Source organism: Ursus arctos, unplaced genomic scaffold, assembly GCF_023065955.2.
Source record: "Ursus arctos isolate Adak ecotype North America unplaced genomic scaffold, UrsArc2.0 scaffold_18, whole genome shotgun sequence".
Taxonomy (NCBI): domain Eukaryota; kingdom Metazoa; phylum Chordata; class Mammalia; order Carnivora; family Ursidae; genus Ursus; species Ursus arctos.
The window spans coordinates 24,549,191-24,564,392 of record NW_026622852.1 but is presented as its reverse complement, the minus strand read 5'-3'; the positions used below and the strand labels follow the sequence as shown (position 1 = coordinate 24,564,392).

General features: G+C 41.2%; 1 protein-coding gene across 19 annotated transcripts in view; it reads left to right on the top strand.

Annotated features, from left to right (window-relative positions):
- Window positions 1–307: 307 nt before the first annotated feature.
- Window positions 308–15,202, top strand: part of UBAP2 (ubiquitin associated protein 2) — a 116,200-nt gene continuing 101,305 nt past the window's right edge. For 4 of the 19 annotated variants that reach the window (XM_026506363.4, XM_057313524.1, XM_057313522.1 and 1 more), the window contains exon 1: window positions 615–715. The gene's annotated coding sequence lies outside the window, so the exon portion shown is untranslated. Of the gene's footprint in view, window positions 387–582; window positions 716–15,202 lie in introns of those variants that run through there. The other 15 variants (XM_057313520.1, XM_057313525.1, XM_057313523.1 and 12 more) reach the window with 10 other exon arrangements.

Genomic DNA, 15,202 nt, shown 5'->3' with positions numbered 1-15,202 from the left:
AACGTGGTAGCGGAACCCCACCCCCCCGCCGGGACTACATTTCCCAGGAGCAACCACGCTCAGCCACCTTGGCAAGCGGCGCTCACTGGTATTTGTCTCAGAAGCCCATGTTGTTTTCTCTCTTGGCTTTGACTCGGCACTAAGTCATAAATGCAAGGTCTATGAACCTGTGAGGGAAAGGCTGCGGTGGTGAGTGTCTTTGCTGTGCAGCGTATTGGCGATAGTATTCCTCCCCCCGCCCCCGCAAGGTTTGGGAAGCTAGGCCTGTCTTGAATGGTTGGGCCACATCACGTGATGAAAGGAAGGCGGCCGCAGGGGAGCGACTCGCGGTGCCTTGTGAGGTCATCACAGCGCGACAAGCTGCAGTTGTGGGCATCCTGGATGCGGTATGTAGTACCCTCCTGACAACTCTGAGTACGAGAAATTCTGTAAGATCTCCCTTATTTGCTCCTTCCCGGTGCCTACCCCCGCCTCCGCTCTGTTGGCCTCTCCTAGTTGGCATGGGGGAGGCTGGAGGAAGCGACGCGCTCTGTGGGCGGGCTGATGAGCCCCGAGCGAGCGTCGCGCGATGGCTCCTCCTTCGCTCATGACGCATAGGTCACGTGACGGGCCGGGCCGCCTCTGCTGCCGCCGCCGCTTTGTAAGAGGCACATTGGCAGGTAACGAGCGGCGGCGGCGGCGGCAGCTGGTCCTGAGTCCAGCGAGAACAGCAGCGGTAATTGGCACCCTCTCTCTCCTTTCCTGTTCCAGAGCCTTGAGCTTGGCAGCGTGCGCTTTCTAGTCCTGGGTTCAGCTCTTCTTTCCTCGAACCCTCTTCATACTGCCCCAGCGCCCACTCATGAAGACCGGGCCAAGCGTCCCTCGCCAGCTTCATGCGTCCTCGGCATGCTCAGGCCCGGGCGTCTTCCTTCCTCTCCTTGCGGCTCGTCCTGTGCTTCTTCCTGCCTACCCCGGTCCTAGTCAGCCTGGCCCCACCCAACCCCAGGGGGCGCCTTCCCCTCCCCCCTTTAGGGTTTCTGCCCTGGAGGGTGTGGTTTTCTCTCCCACCTCTGTCCCGCCCTGCGTGTCCGCTGGAGCTCCCGAGCCACGCTGATGCTCCCCATTCTGACCACCTTTCCGTTTTCACGCCTGTGGGTAGTCTTGGGACTGGACATCTTAGAGCCCAACTTCTGCGCTCTGTAGCCTTTCTCGGTTTACCCGGAGGAATAGTTAGATTCTACTCCTTTTCATTCTGGGAGGTTTTGGTGTTAGATTCTGGGGACTCCGTTTTTCTCCTCAGTCCCGGTTCCTCTAGTCTGGTTTTATCAGAGTTTTTCAATGTAGTTTCGAGAGCACCCTGTAAGCGAAAGTTCTATGTTATTATTTCTTTAGTATATTACATTTCCGTTTTCTTCGCCTCAGAATCACTTTCCCACCCTTTCCCCTCGGTTTTCAATCAGATTTTTTGCCCAGGCATCTCAAGTGCTGCCACCCCGGTCTCATATCCTTGTTCTCCCTAGGAGTTGATCCCGTCATCATTCCTGTTATTTCCTTTTGACATGATCTTGTAGTTTACTACCACCTCTGTTGGATATTGGTTTCTACTTATATCTGAGGTACATAGTGTGTCAGTATTTAAGCTTATTGTCTTTAGCCCCTCTGTGCCCTAACAATTGAGAGCTTTTGAAGGTATTTATAAGGTATCCAAACATTTTTTTATTCGAAGGGCATATAATTAACTTTTTGGGTGAGCGCAGGCCTTTTATATTTTCAATTATGGTATACTTTTAATTAATTAATTTTTATGGTATACTTTTTAAACCAAGAGTTATGTTAGTAGTGTATTCCTCACTTTTTGTCATGTATTGTACATCCTAATTATTAGAGTCAGTTTGTGTAATAAAGGTGGATGATGAACCTAATACCTAAGTTCTCCTGTATCCTAGGCATTGGGTGCCTCAATTGGGATGGTACTTACCTGTTTCAGGAAAGAGAATAAAAATTCCACTCTCTGGAGACCATAGAGTCTTATAGTCACCAGTATCTCTTACCTACCTGCAGGGCCCCTTGGTTGGGGCTATCATCCTGCCATTGCCGTGCAAACTTATCGTTGGGCAGAAGTGATTAGTTTCCCACACTGCTCTTCTGCTTATCTCCAGTATGTTCCATCTGATTTTTCCTCCTTAAGGCTAGTTGGCATCAGTGATGAGATTTCCCCCACCTCTATCTTGCTGGTTTTCCACAGCTCTGATTTCCTGTTTGCTTCCTTGTTGCTTCTGACCCTCAGAAATTAAACAATTCTGAGAAGGGAGTTTTTGTTGTGATTGAAATTTGACTGGAAGTGGTGGCATGGAAATGAGGCCATGGGAAAGGGTTTTGATAATTGCCTCTCCTGCCTGTTTCCTGCTGCTCTGGTTTCCTTTGGCCTCTCTCTTTAAATGTGGGCTGGCCCAGCAGCAGTCACATGGAGCTGCCTTTAGAACAAGGCTAGAACAACAATAACACCTCGCTTCCCTTTCCTGGTAACTGCTGCAGCCTGTGCGGTGCTCACTAGCAGTGTCTCTGGGTATTAGCCTGAGTGACTTTTTTTTTTTTTTAAAAGATTTTATTTATCTATTTGACAGAGAGACAGCCAGTGAGAGAGGGAACACAAGCAGGGGAAGTGGGAGAGGAAGAAGCAGGCTCCCAGCGGAGGAGCCTGATGTGGGGCTCGATCCCAGATCTCTGGGATCACGCCCTGAGCCGAAGGCAGACGCTCAACGACTGTGCTACCCAGGCGCCCCTAGCCTGAGTGACTTTTATTGTTTAGGGAGAAATGGTAGGAGAACATGGAGAAGAGTGGTTAATTTCAATAGGCCCTTGTGTTTTGATGGGAACTGGTTGCTCTCTCTGCTCCTTTAACAGTACAGTACATGTAGAAAGTGTAAACCAGTGATGAAGTTTTGAACTGATATTAAGTGAAGCCTTTACTTTGGAAGTGTTAGTCTTGAAGTATTGATTCCCCAGTCCTTTTTATTTTATTTTATTTTATTTATTTTTTTTTAAAGGATTTTATGTATTAGAGAGCTGGACCATGTGCAAGTGGGGATGGAGGGGGAAGGGGGTGTGAGGTGGGAGGGAGGAGCAGAGGGAGAGGAACAAGTGACTGCTGAGTGCAGAGCCCCACCCAGGCCTTGATCCCACCACCCTGAGATCATGACCTGAGCTGAAATCAAAAGAGTCAGATGCTTGACCCACTGAGCCACCCAGGCACCCCAAGTCCCCAATCCTTTTTAAAAATGATGTGTTGTTGTTATAAGACACTTTTTGTTTTTGGTGTAAGCCTGTTATAAAGGTTTGATGAATGCCCGCTCAAAAGGAGTCTTCATGAATTCACAGATTTCGAAGTTTCTCTGTTCTTAAATCTTAATTGTTTATTAATCCTATAAGGTCAGCAAATATCAGTTCGCTCTTTGTTAATTCAAGTAAATGGAGTGTCCTTTAAAAGTGGACTGTGTGGCGCTGGTTGTGTTGGTTGTGTTGACTGGTAAGGTGGTACTGATAGGTCTTGGAAACAGCTGTTTTCTTCCCCTCCCTCCCTCACCCCCCCCCCCCCCCCATAGGAGAGTGAAGATGTAACTTGAAGGAAGGCAAAGAGAGGGAAGACTTACAGGGGATATCACCATGTAAGCCTGTGGTTAGTTTTGAAATAATTTTGACCCACCTGTCAATTATTCAGGAATGGAATCCTTTTTTTTTTTCTTTTCTTTTCTTTTTTTTTTTTCATTTTTAAGTCTGAGAACGAAATTAATCAGGTTTGGGGTTTTTTTTAACTAAAAAAATATATAATTTAGAGAAAGAGCGAGAGTGCATGAGTGGGGGGAGGGGCAAATGGAGAGAGACTCTCAAACTGAGTACAGAGTACTGAGTACAGAGAGCCCTGAGTACAGAGCCTGATGTGGGGCTTGATCTCGACCCTGGGATCATGACCCGAGCCAAAGACGGACACTTAACTGACCAAGCCACCCAGGTGGCCCCAAAATAAAAAATCTTAAAAAAAAAAAATTGAGTTAAAAATTTTTTTGGTGTAGGTTTTTCAAGACCAGGTTTGTGAATTTGTTGCTGACATGGAATGAATGCTAGAGTGAATTTTAATTTTCAGATAACTCATTTTTATACTAGATGATGAGATCAATTGAATTGGAACTCAGTAACTATTTGGAATTTATGAAATGGGGCTTAGATAAAGGAGTAGGTGTTTCATTTAAGACTATGCAGAATTCTTAGAAAAGTTGTTAGCAGTGTGTAGCTTGTTTTCTTCATTTTGAACTCTGAAAGTAATAGAACATTTGGGTCCAAAACGTAAAATTTTATGAGAATATTTTCAAAGATTTTTAGAGAGAATTTCATTTGGATTTAGTTTCAAGCTTACTGTTGGTGCAACCTTGTCTCTTACTATTTTTTTTTTTTTTTTTTTTTTTTTTAAAGATTTTATTTATTTATTCGACAGAGATAGAGACAGCCAGAGAGAGAGGGAGGGAACACAAGCAGGGGGAGTGGGAGAGGAAGAAGCAGGCTCATAGTGGAGGAGCCTGATGTGGGGCTCGATCCCATAACGCCGGGATCACGCCCTGAGCCGAAGGCAGACGCTTAACCGCTGTGCCACCCAGGCGCCCCTTGTCTCTTACTATTAACACTGCTATTATTAACCTGTTTTTAACTAAGATGTCACATAGGAACTTTCAAGTTATACTGTACGGGGGGGCATCTGGGTGGCTTAGTCTGTTGAGCACCTGATTCTTGGTTTTGGCTCAGGTCGTGATCTCATGGGTCCAGGGATCGAGCTTCTGTGTCCAGCTCTGCACTCAGTGGGTGCTTAAAGATTCTGTCCATCTGCCCCCTGCCCCGCACTTGCGCAGTGCACGCGTGCACTATTTCCCTCTCTCAAATAAATCTTTAAAAAGAACAAAGTTATACTGTATGTCCACAATTTAGTAATACTCAGAACATTACTCAAAAATTTTTATGTGTAATCTTAATCTTTTCATCAGACCACTCCTAGATATTATATGTGTAAAGATTTTTAGGAGATCAGAATTGCTTCTTGTTAATGGTGTTTTTCTCCTTCTCTGTCTTCTTTAATTCTCTCCACTCCTTACCTCTTTCTTTTTTTATTTTCTCTTCCCTTTGTTTTCTCTCCATTTTATTTTTCTGCCTCCTTATATGCCCTTTCATCCCCATACAAAAACACTCTCAACACTCAGTCTCAACTGAAGAGGTTGTAGACCTTCTGACTGTACTTGCCACATAACGTACTGCTTTCCAAGCAGGCAGAGGAAAACCTAAAATACCTTTGCAACCCCTTTTCATGGGCTTGGGCAAGATGCATAGTGCTACCTGTATTGTGTGTGTACCTAGCTGGAATGTGTGCTCTTTGAAGGGTGCGATTTTTAATTTGATAATAGTGTGTTTGGCATTTTCAAATCATTAAGCAAGAGAGTAAGTGGGCTTAAAAAAAATACAGGTTTAGCTGAAATAGGGCTAGGGGAAAAAAAAAAAAGACTGGCTTTAGGATTGATTGACAAGCCTTACATTGTTTTTAGACCAAATCAGTTTGTTCCTTTTCTTTTTTGAGATTTCCATTTTACAGGAGGTTTTAGGGTCAGGCTATCAAGTACTATTTTACCTAAGAAAATACATTTTAGAAAATTGGAGAAAATCGAAAGATAAAAATGACTTAATCATGGTTTAACATTTAGTAGAAATCCTTTTTTAATTTTTAATTTTTTAAAAGATTTTATTTATCTGAGAGAGAGAGAGAGAGAGCACTAGTGGTGAGGAGGGAGCCGGAGAAGCAGATACCCCGCTGAGCAGGGGCTCAGTTCCAGGATCCTGAGATCACGACCCGAGCCGAAGGCAGACAACTAACTGACTGAGTCACCCAGGTGCCCCTGAAATCCTTTCTTTTTAAAAGATTTATTTATTTTAGAGAGATCATGAGTGAGTGGAAGGGCAGGGGAAAGGGAGAGAGAGAGAGAGAATCCCAAGCACTCTCCACAGAGCCCCACTGAGGGCTCCATCCCATGACTTCTAGACCATGACCCGAGCTGAAACCAAGAGTTGAGACACTTTACCATTGAGATGCCACCCAGGCACCCCAGAAATCCTTTTTTTCTTTATGTAAAGCATATACTTAAAGGTGTAATAATAGTTTTGTACTTAATGATTATTGAGAAATAGAGAATACATACTAAAGAAGATATATGAGGTATAAAAACGTGTAGTTTTTTCAAAAACAAGAATAAAATGACTAGTCAAGAAATAGAGCATTAGTGTTACCTAAAAGCCCCCATCATTTCCCAAGGCATTCCTTTGCCTCTTTCCCACAGGTAACCATTAGCCTACATTTTGGGTTTTTTAAATTTTTATTTTTTTGAGGGACACCTGCTCAGTTGGTTGGGTGTCTGATGCCTTTGGCTCAGGTCATGATCTCAGGAGTCATGATCCCAGGGTGCTGGGATTAAACCCCATGTAGGACTCCCTGCTCAGTGGGGAACCTGATTTTCGCTCTCCCTCTGCTTTTTGCTCTCCCTGCTGTGCCCTCTCTCCTTCTCTCTCAAATAAATAAAATCTTTAAAAATATGTATATATATTAAAAAAATTTTTTTAGGATACTTTTTATTCCATGTAATCCATAAATAATACATAGTTTAATATTGTTATTTTCAATCTTGAATTATTCATTCATTCATTCAGAGTAAACTCTACCCACAACATGGGGCTCAAACTCACAACCCTGAGATCAAGAGTCCCATGTTCTACTGACTGAGTCAGCCAGGACCCCCTCAGTCTTGTTTTTAAAATGGAATTGTATGATTCTTTCGATATTTCTTTCACTCTTAAATGTTTTAGATTCATTCATGTTGATTCTTAATGTCAATCATTTTCAGTAGTATGGTACTCCATTGTAAGGAGTACTACATTGTACTCTATTGTGATGGATGTTTGTGTCATTTCCAGTTTTTTGTGATTAGAAATTTTTCTTGTCTCTTTGTGAACATTTGCACAACCTGACTCTCCCCCTAAAACAAACAAACAGATTTCTTGAGACTATGTAACTGGGAGTGGAGTTTTGGATTGTGTGTGGAGTATGTGTAGCTTTATTAGGTGATCCCAAACTTTGATACATAGTCATTTTTAATGAGGCTCTTCATCTTAACTACAGAGCACAGAAAATTGAGTGATTATTTTTTCAATTCTCTTGAGGGTGTACATAATTGATACCATTCTAGAAGCCTAGGGAAGAAGTTTAATTCATAATACAATAAATACCTTAGACATTAGAACTTAATTCTCAAGACTGAATTGAGAAGAGTCCCACATCCTTATCTGCATTTGGTATTGCTTTAATTTTTAAATGTTTTTGGCAGTTCTAGTGGGATGTTTAGATACATCTTTTATGAACATCACACAGCTGGATTTTGCTTTGCTAATCATCTCCTGCCAACTTCTTCTTTAACTGGAGCATGGAGACTGTCATCGTTGATTATATTTCAGATATTTTTATATATTTTTTTGCCACCAAAGTCTTTATTGGTCTTGTGTTTGTTGTTTTTCTGTTCTTTGCAGTTTTGATTCTTTTTTCTGTTTGGTTTCCTTTAGCTTGTTAATTTAATATTTTTCAAATCTATGAAAGCAGAAAGTATTATGACACATGTATACCTTTGACCTGGAGTCACTACTTAGTATTTTGCTATATTGACTTGTCTTTCTACTATGTACATTATCTTTTGAGGCTGAATGTTTTGAAAGTAAAGTGAAACATCTTGACATTATGACTAAATATTTCCTTAGCAGTATCTCTTTACAATAAAGGAAGGGCTTCTCTTAAAACTAAGAGATAATAAACAGTCACCTAATCCTACCTAGGAAAGTGAATAATTATTAAATAACGTATATATAATTAATAATATCAATAATATTTGATAAAAATTCATATTTAGATTTCCCAGTTCACAAAATGTCTTTTGTAACTTTTGTTACTGTGCAATTAGAGTTTCTGCTTTACCCTATTTATGTATTGACAGTGAAGTATAATATTGAATGATAATCTATTTAAGTGATTATTTTGTCATTTATCAGGCATAATTGGCAGTCATATTATCTGGTAAGTAAGATAACTACTGCTGTTATTTAGTTTAGATAATTCTTGCTACTGTTAAGTAAATTGCAGTTTATCGTAGAATATGTGTGACTTTCTTGGGCTGTTAGAAAGACAAAATATTCTGTGTATCTTGTTAATCTTATGCAGACTCCAGGTTTTGAAAAAATAATGGGAAGTCTTTTTGATGTGTGGGAATAAGGGTAAACTATTACACAGATAAAAAACTTTAGAAAGTAAATTCTTTTTTTTTTTTTAAGATTTTATGTGTTTGAGTGGGAGAGAGATCACGAGCAGGGGGAAGGGTGAAGGGAGAAGCAGACTCTCCGCTGAGCAGGGAGCCCAATGCCAGTCTCAGATCCCAGGACCCCTGGATCATGACCTGAGCTGAAAGCAGAGGCTTAACGACTGAGCCACCCAGGCACCCTGGAGAGTAAATTCTCATGGTGTTTTATTTCTGTGAAATGCTTAGAGTGTAGGTTAACCTCGATAGGCCTGAATAATAGTTTGTTGTTGTCATTAATGATTGCTCCTAAGTAGATGTGCTCCTGAACAAAGCTTTAATGTTGCTACCTTGTTAGCAGCTGTTAAGTGCTATTGATACAGGTTGTTAATGCACTGTCCCTGTTCTCTAGGTGCTTACATTCTGATGGGAAGACAGAAGTAGACACAGTGCATTTAGGAGTCAGAATCCTTGTGGGAGCAACAGAGGAAAGCACTATCAGTTTAGTTTGGATATTGGGGAGGCTTCCTTGAATCAGTGGTTCCTGTGTTCTTATAGGATCAATAATGGCCAAATTCCTGAAGTTTCTTTTCTTTCCTTTTCTTTCTTTTTTTTTTTTAAAGATTTATTTATGTATTTATTTGACAGAGAGAGAAACAGCCAGCTAGAGAGGGAACACAAGCAGGGGGAGTGGGAGAGGAAGAAGCAGGCTCCCAGCAGGGAGCCGGATGTGGGGCTCAATCCCAGGGTCCCGGGATCACGCCCTGAGCCGAAGGCAGACGCTTAACCACTGAGCCACCCAGGCGCCCCATATAATTGTTTCTTTTGTTGAAACACTTTGAATTTTAGGGGCACCTGGCTGACTTAGTCAGTGGAGCGTTCCTCTCTTGATCTTGGGTTGTGACTTCAAGCCCCACGCTGGGTGTAGAGATTACTTAAAGATAAAATTTTGAGGAGCACCTGGGTGGTGCAGTCGGTTAAGTGCCTGACTCTTGGTTTCAGCTCACATTGTGATCTCAGGGCATGAGGTCAAGCTCCATGTCGGTCTCTCTGCTCTCAGCATGGAGTCGGCCCCAGATTCTCTCTCCCTCTCCCTCCAACTCTGTTGTCCCCCGCGCCCCCCCCAGCTTGCTCTGTCTAAAGTAAATAAATAAAATCTTTGAAAAATAAAGAAAAAGGGGCACCAGGGTGGCTTAGTCAGTTAAGTGTCCAACTTTTGATTTCATCTCAGATCTTGATCTCAGTGTTGTGTGTTCAAGCCCCACACTGGGCTCCATGCTGGGAGTGGAGCCTCCTTTAAACACAAACGAACAGAATTTTGTGTCCATAGTTCAGTTTTATTAGAATTCGCTATTATTTTGATTACTATATTATTGTATCTTTTGTTTGGCCATAATTGGTAGTTTATTTGTAGCAGCTAGTAAAAGAGAAACTCTTATTTATTTATTAAAAGATTTTTTATTTGAGAGAGAGTGCATGAGCAGGGGGAAGAGCAGAGGGAGAGGGAAAAGAAGACTCTCTGCTGGGCAGGGAGCCTGACGTGGGGCCCAGTTGCAGGACCCTGAGATCATGATCTGAGCTGAAGGCAGCCGCTTAACCGACTGAGTCACCCACGTGCCCCTATTTATTTTTTATTTTTTAAGTAATCTCTACATCCAGCATTGGGTTTGAACTCACGACTGAGATCAAGAGTCGCATGTTGTACAGACTGAGCCAGCCACGTACCTCAAAGAGAAACTAAGTTATTCTATTCTATTCTATTCTATTTACTTACAAGTGAGGTCTATGCCCAACGTGGGGCTTGAACTCAGGACTCTTGAGATCAAGAGTTGCATATTCCTCTAAGCCAGCCAGGCACTCCAAGTTACTCTAAATTACTCACATTATTTTCTTTGGGTCAGCTTTTAATTGTAGCTTATTGAGTCTCTCAGTTTTTCCCCAATCTGGGGCTCATTTTATTTTGATGAGAAGTTTCCTCATGTATCGATTACTTAGTGAAACACTTCTTTGAGTTGCTGGAGACCGTATGACCTCTTGAAAATTCTTAGCTTTGGTACTTCAGGTTATTTAGTATCTTTTTAATTCCTTGTGATTGGGAGTGCTAAGGTAATGGTGGAAAAATACCCCTGTATATTACAAAACAGTCCAGATGGTGATTACAAGAATAAAAATCTTGTTAATAGAGGCCTTTTATTGTTTTATTACCACAGAAGAGGTTGTTTTTTTTTTTTTAAGACAATTTGAGCTATTTGTTATTTATTTATTTATTTATTTATTTATTTATTCATTCATTCATTCATTCATTCACCGTCCCACCCGGTACCTTTTTTTTATTTCTTAAATATTTTGTTTATTTATTTGAGCGGGGAGCAGAACATAGAGGGAGAGTGAGAGGGAGAAGCAGACTCTCTGCCAAGCAGAGAGCTGGATGCAGGCCTCGATCCAGGACCGTGAGATCATGATCTGAGCCACCCAGGCACTCTATTTAATTGTTTCAATGCGTATTTCACTTTATCAAAAGATCGCAGCTGTAATGCGATATAGCTAGGATACCATGAACCAGTTTAAATACTTTTGACAGTCCAGCCATGTGTGGGACAAAGAAATGACCAATGTCACAAAGGATTTTATTGGAGTGTAGTTGGCCTGCAATAATAGTTGTATAATTGGTAAACAGTAAAAATCATTGAATTTTACACTTAGAAAGGGTGAACTTTATAGTATTTGCTATACCTCAGTAAAGTTATTTAAATTGTTTGAATAAATAGGTAGTATTTTGAAATTAAGTCAGAAACAAAAGTCAGTGAACATTAATACTATAGTCACTAGTATTTATGGTAGCTGTTAGGACCTAGACTAAGCATTTGAGGTACATTATTTTGTTTGGTGCTCCTCCCAGGCTTGAGAAAGAGTAAAGTACTTGGTCAGGGTTACCTAATCTAGTAATTTGTAGAATGCAGGTCTGTGCGACTTCCAAACTGTTGTTGTTCACTCCCCACTCCAAACCTGTGTTCTTAATCACAGTACTGTACTACTTTACCTGTCTGAAATACTGCTCTCTGGGAGTATAGCCAAGTGCTAGGTGATAAGTCAAACAATGTCCACATTTGTGGTACATAAGCCTGGGGGTTTGTACTGGAGGGGAAATGAAGGGACGGAGATGCACGTGGCACCCTTGAACTCCAGTGCTTGGTTCCACTAGGCCCCATTTCACTTTTATCTGTTTTTATCTGTTTAATTAATTAATTATGTAAGCTCTATGCCCAGCATGGGGCTTGAACTCACAACCCCAAGATCAAGAGTTATATACTCTACTGACTGAGCCAGCCAGGAGCCCTGCTTTAACTATTTTATATGTTGGGGTTTAGTCAGACCTTTAGTTGGACCTGATTTCTGTGGTTTAAAAGAAGTGCTGCCTTTGCTTCAGTTTTTCATTCTGATTTTACTAGCTGTTTTAATCATCATGGTGAGCTGTTCTCTAAGTCCTCTGTCAATTTAGGTGCATTCTGTGAGGAGGTCAGGCACACAGCACTGAGAAGTGGCAATTGATAGCACACTGTGAGAACAGAGTCAGAAGAAAGCTATACAATTATATGAAAATTACACTTAAGGGACTCAAGCTGCTGTTAAGTAGGGCCTAAAATGCTCTAAAATGCCCTGGAGTTATGGACATCAAGTAGAGAGTAATTGCTGTTTATGTTAAGGGACAAAAAATAAGAAAATGGGGTATGTTCAGTATGCTGTTGAGAAAACATGCCTGTGGAAGGTGGAGGCAAAAAAATTGGTGCAATTTGGGAGAATGGCAAGGCCATTTTGACCAAAGTGTAGGAATCAGAAAGGAATAAAGAGGTTTTTATTTGTTCTGTTTTTAAGATTTTTTTTATTCATTTAAGACAGAGAGCTACAGAGAGAGCAAGCATGGGGTGGGGGAGAGCAGAGGGAGAGGGAGAAGCAGGCTCCCTGCTGAGCTGGGATTCTGACATGGGGCTCAGTCCCAGGACCTGGAGATCATGACCTGAGCTGAAGGCAGACGCTTAACCATCTGAGCCACCCAGGCACCCCAAGAATTTGTATTTTATCAAGGAGTTGTTTTGTAAACAGGTGGTGATGGATTTTTAGCAGTATTCTGAAAGATTAAACAGGCCACTTTGCAATCAGTTTCACAGTTACGGTAGTTCAGGCAAGTAAATGAGGGCATGAAGTTTCCATGAACCAGAGAGGAGGCAATTACTGATAATATAGTTGATAATATATGTAGTTGCTGGGTTATGTATGTGACACTGACGTATTAAAAGTAGTACTGGACAAGGGCTACGTAACTTATTCCTAGAAGGCAACGAGGCTTTAAATTCAGTGACCTTTAATTCAGGTACTTAACGCTGAGTTGATGGCAGACAGAATTGTAAAGGAAGGCATAGATATAAGGTCTTAAATCTTTTTTTTTTTTTTAAGATTTTTTTATGTAACAGCACTTATGGGTGCGTGCGCGCGCACATGCGCGCGCGCTCACACACACACACTCACACACACACACTCACACACAAACACAAAGCAGGGCAAGCCGCAGAGGGAGAAGCAGACTCCCCACTGAGCAGGGAGCCCGATGTGGGGCTTGTTCCCAGGACCCTGGGATCATGACCTGAGCTGAAGGCAGACGCCCAACCAACTGAGCCACCCAGGGTCTTAAATCTTCTGTGACTTAAATGGGTATAAGAAGAAATGATGGCATTAAAAGAATAGTTTAAAGGTTTTGAGCCCTGGAATACTGAAAAATATTGATCACTTGGAAAATTTTGCAAGTCTTCAAATGAAGGTGCTTTTGAATGAATTCCATTATAGGTGTAAATACCTAGTAGGCAGTTAGATGTTTGCTGAATCTTTGGAGAAACACAAGGTCTTTCACTTTTGCTTTGAAGTTGGAGATAATTATTGATGCCAATAGAGCATAAAATTTTTGTGGGAAGGGAGAATGTGCTCAAGAATTGAACAGTTTTACAAGCCAGGGCTGGGAGAAGGAGGTGATGTGGCTGAGGATTTGAGAAAAAGAGAACCAGGATGGTATGGTGTCTGAGAAACCAAAGGAATAAAATTACGAAATGTGTTGAATGCCAGAGACAGGTTAAAGAAGAGAAAAGAAAAAAAGATTTGACAGTTAGGTGGAGGTCAGTAGTGACCTGGGGAATAGCATTTTTCCTACTGTTGGAGTGAGAGGGTGAGGGAAACCAGACTAAAAGTTAAGGAGATGTTTAGTGAGGAAGTGGAGGCAGTGAGTGTAATCTTTTTGAGATATACAGCTTAAATAGTCATTGCTTACAAGATACAACATGCAGTTTCCCAGAGTGCTTGGATGGTAAGTTTTCTAAGCCTTTGTTTTTGAGATTAATGTGGATATAGAGAATAGTTGCACAGGTTTTTATACGCACACTGGCGAGAAGGAAAAGGATAGGGTATATTTTCTCAATAGTAGTGGTAGGAGATTTCCTTATTAAGGAATTTCGTATTTGGTATTTGAATGAAAACTGAGCCTGATGTATAACTGACAGGTGTGTGTGTTAACATTTGAATGGATTGCATGACTGTATTTTGATAGATACATTCTTTAGGTAACTGACATTTTTAGAAAAGTTGCTTTTGGCATGAGTGAAATGGTAATAAAGTTGCCATTAGAATAAAACAAATACATTTTATTTATTTATTTTTAAAAAGATTTTATTTTTTTGACAGCGTGAGCACAAGCCAGGGGGGCCAGCAGGCAGAGGGAGAGGGAGAAGCGGACTCCCCACTCAGCAGGAGAGCCTGACGCAGGGCTCATTCCTGGGACCCTAGGACCATGACCTGAGCTGAAGGCAGATGTTTAACCGTCTGAGCCACCCAGGCACCCCTACATTTTTTTTTTTTTTTTAAGACAAACAGACTATATCCTGGATTCATGAGGAAGGTTGGAGAACTGTAATGAAAAACTGTGGGTCTGAAGTACTTAAAAATTGGTATTTATATTTTTGGCTTACAGTAATAGCTAGAGATGATATAGCTGTCTTGGAATGGTTTAATAATGGATACACTGAACTTTTATAAAACAGTGTGAAATATTTGTATTTATAACAATTGAGTGTCAGATGTTTAAATGGTTCATACAGAGATGTGAAAAATGAGAATAACTTGAAATATTCTTGCTCATCTGTCTTCAGTAAGAATTGGAGATTTGTAAAGTTTTGACTCCTGTGAAAGTATGGTTGGGATGTAATCATTTTTAGCAGTAATATCTAATTTACTATATGAGAATGGTTAGTAGAGATGCCACTTTATCCAAAACCAAAACAATAAATTAATGTGAGATACGAACGAAAACTTTCAAGTGATTATGAATTGAACTAGGTAGCATTTTTGAGTGTTGTTAGATATGGGATTTCTTGAAGTTCCTTTCACAGCTTGGAGTTTGGAGATTTTCCTGCATTGACCATTGTTATGGTTTTTCTGTGCTTGAAAATAAGGAATGAGTTAAACTGACAGTTTAGGTAATGTTTTGGCTTAGAGTATCAAGAATAAAAGATTCTTGATTTTTGTGACTGCTTGTGGTCGATATGACTTGATTAAAAGAAGCATTTGGCTTATTGAACTCCTGTCCCCAAGGATGGTTAGGTCAGTTAGCCTATGGTTTGACACCTTTCTACCCCTTTCTGACTGGGTCTTATGAAGAGGAAATAAGCCAAAAGGAGAAGGCAGCTCTCCTGCGTACCCTTTCCCTTGGAAGGCCTTGGGACAGAGCCACTGCTGAGCAGTTAATCTTGTTCTGATGGATGTGGAGTTGGAGTGCAATGGGAGAATGGGACTGAGGGTGTGAAGGCAAAAAATTTATGAAA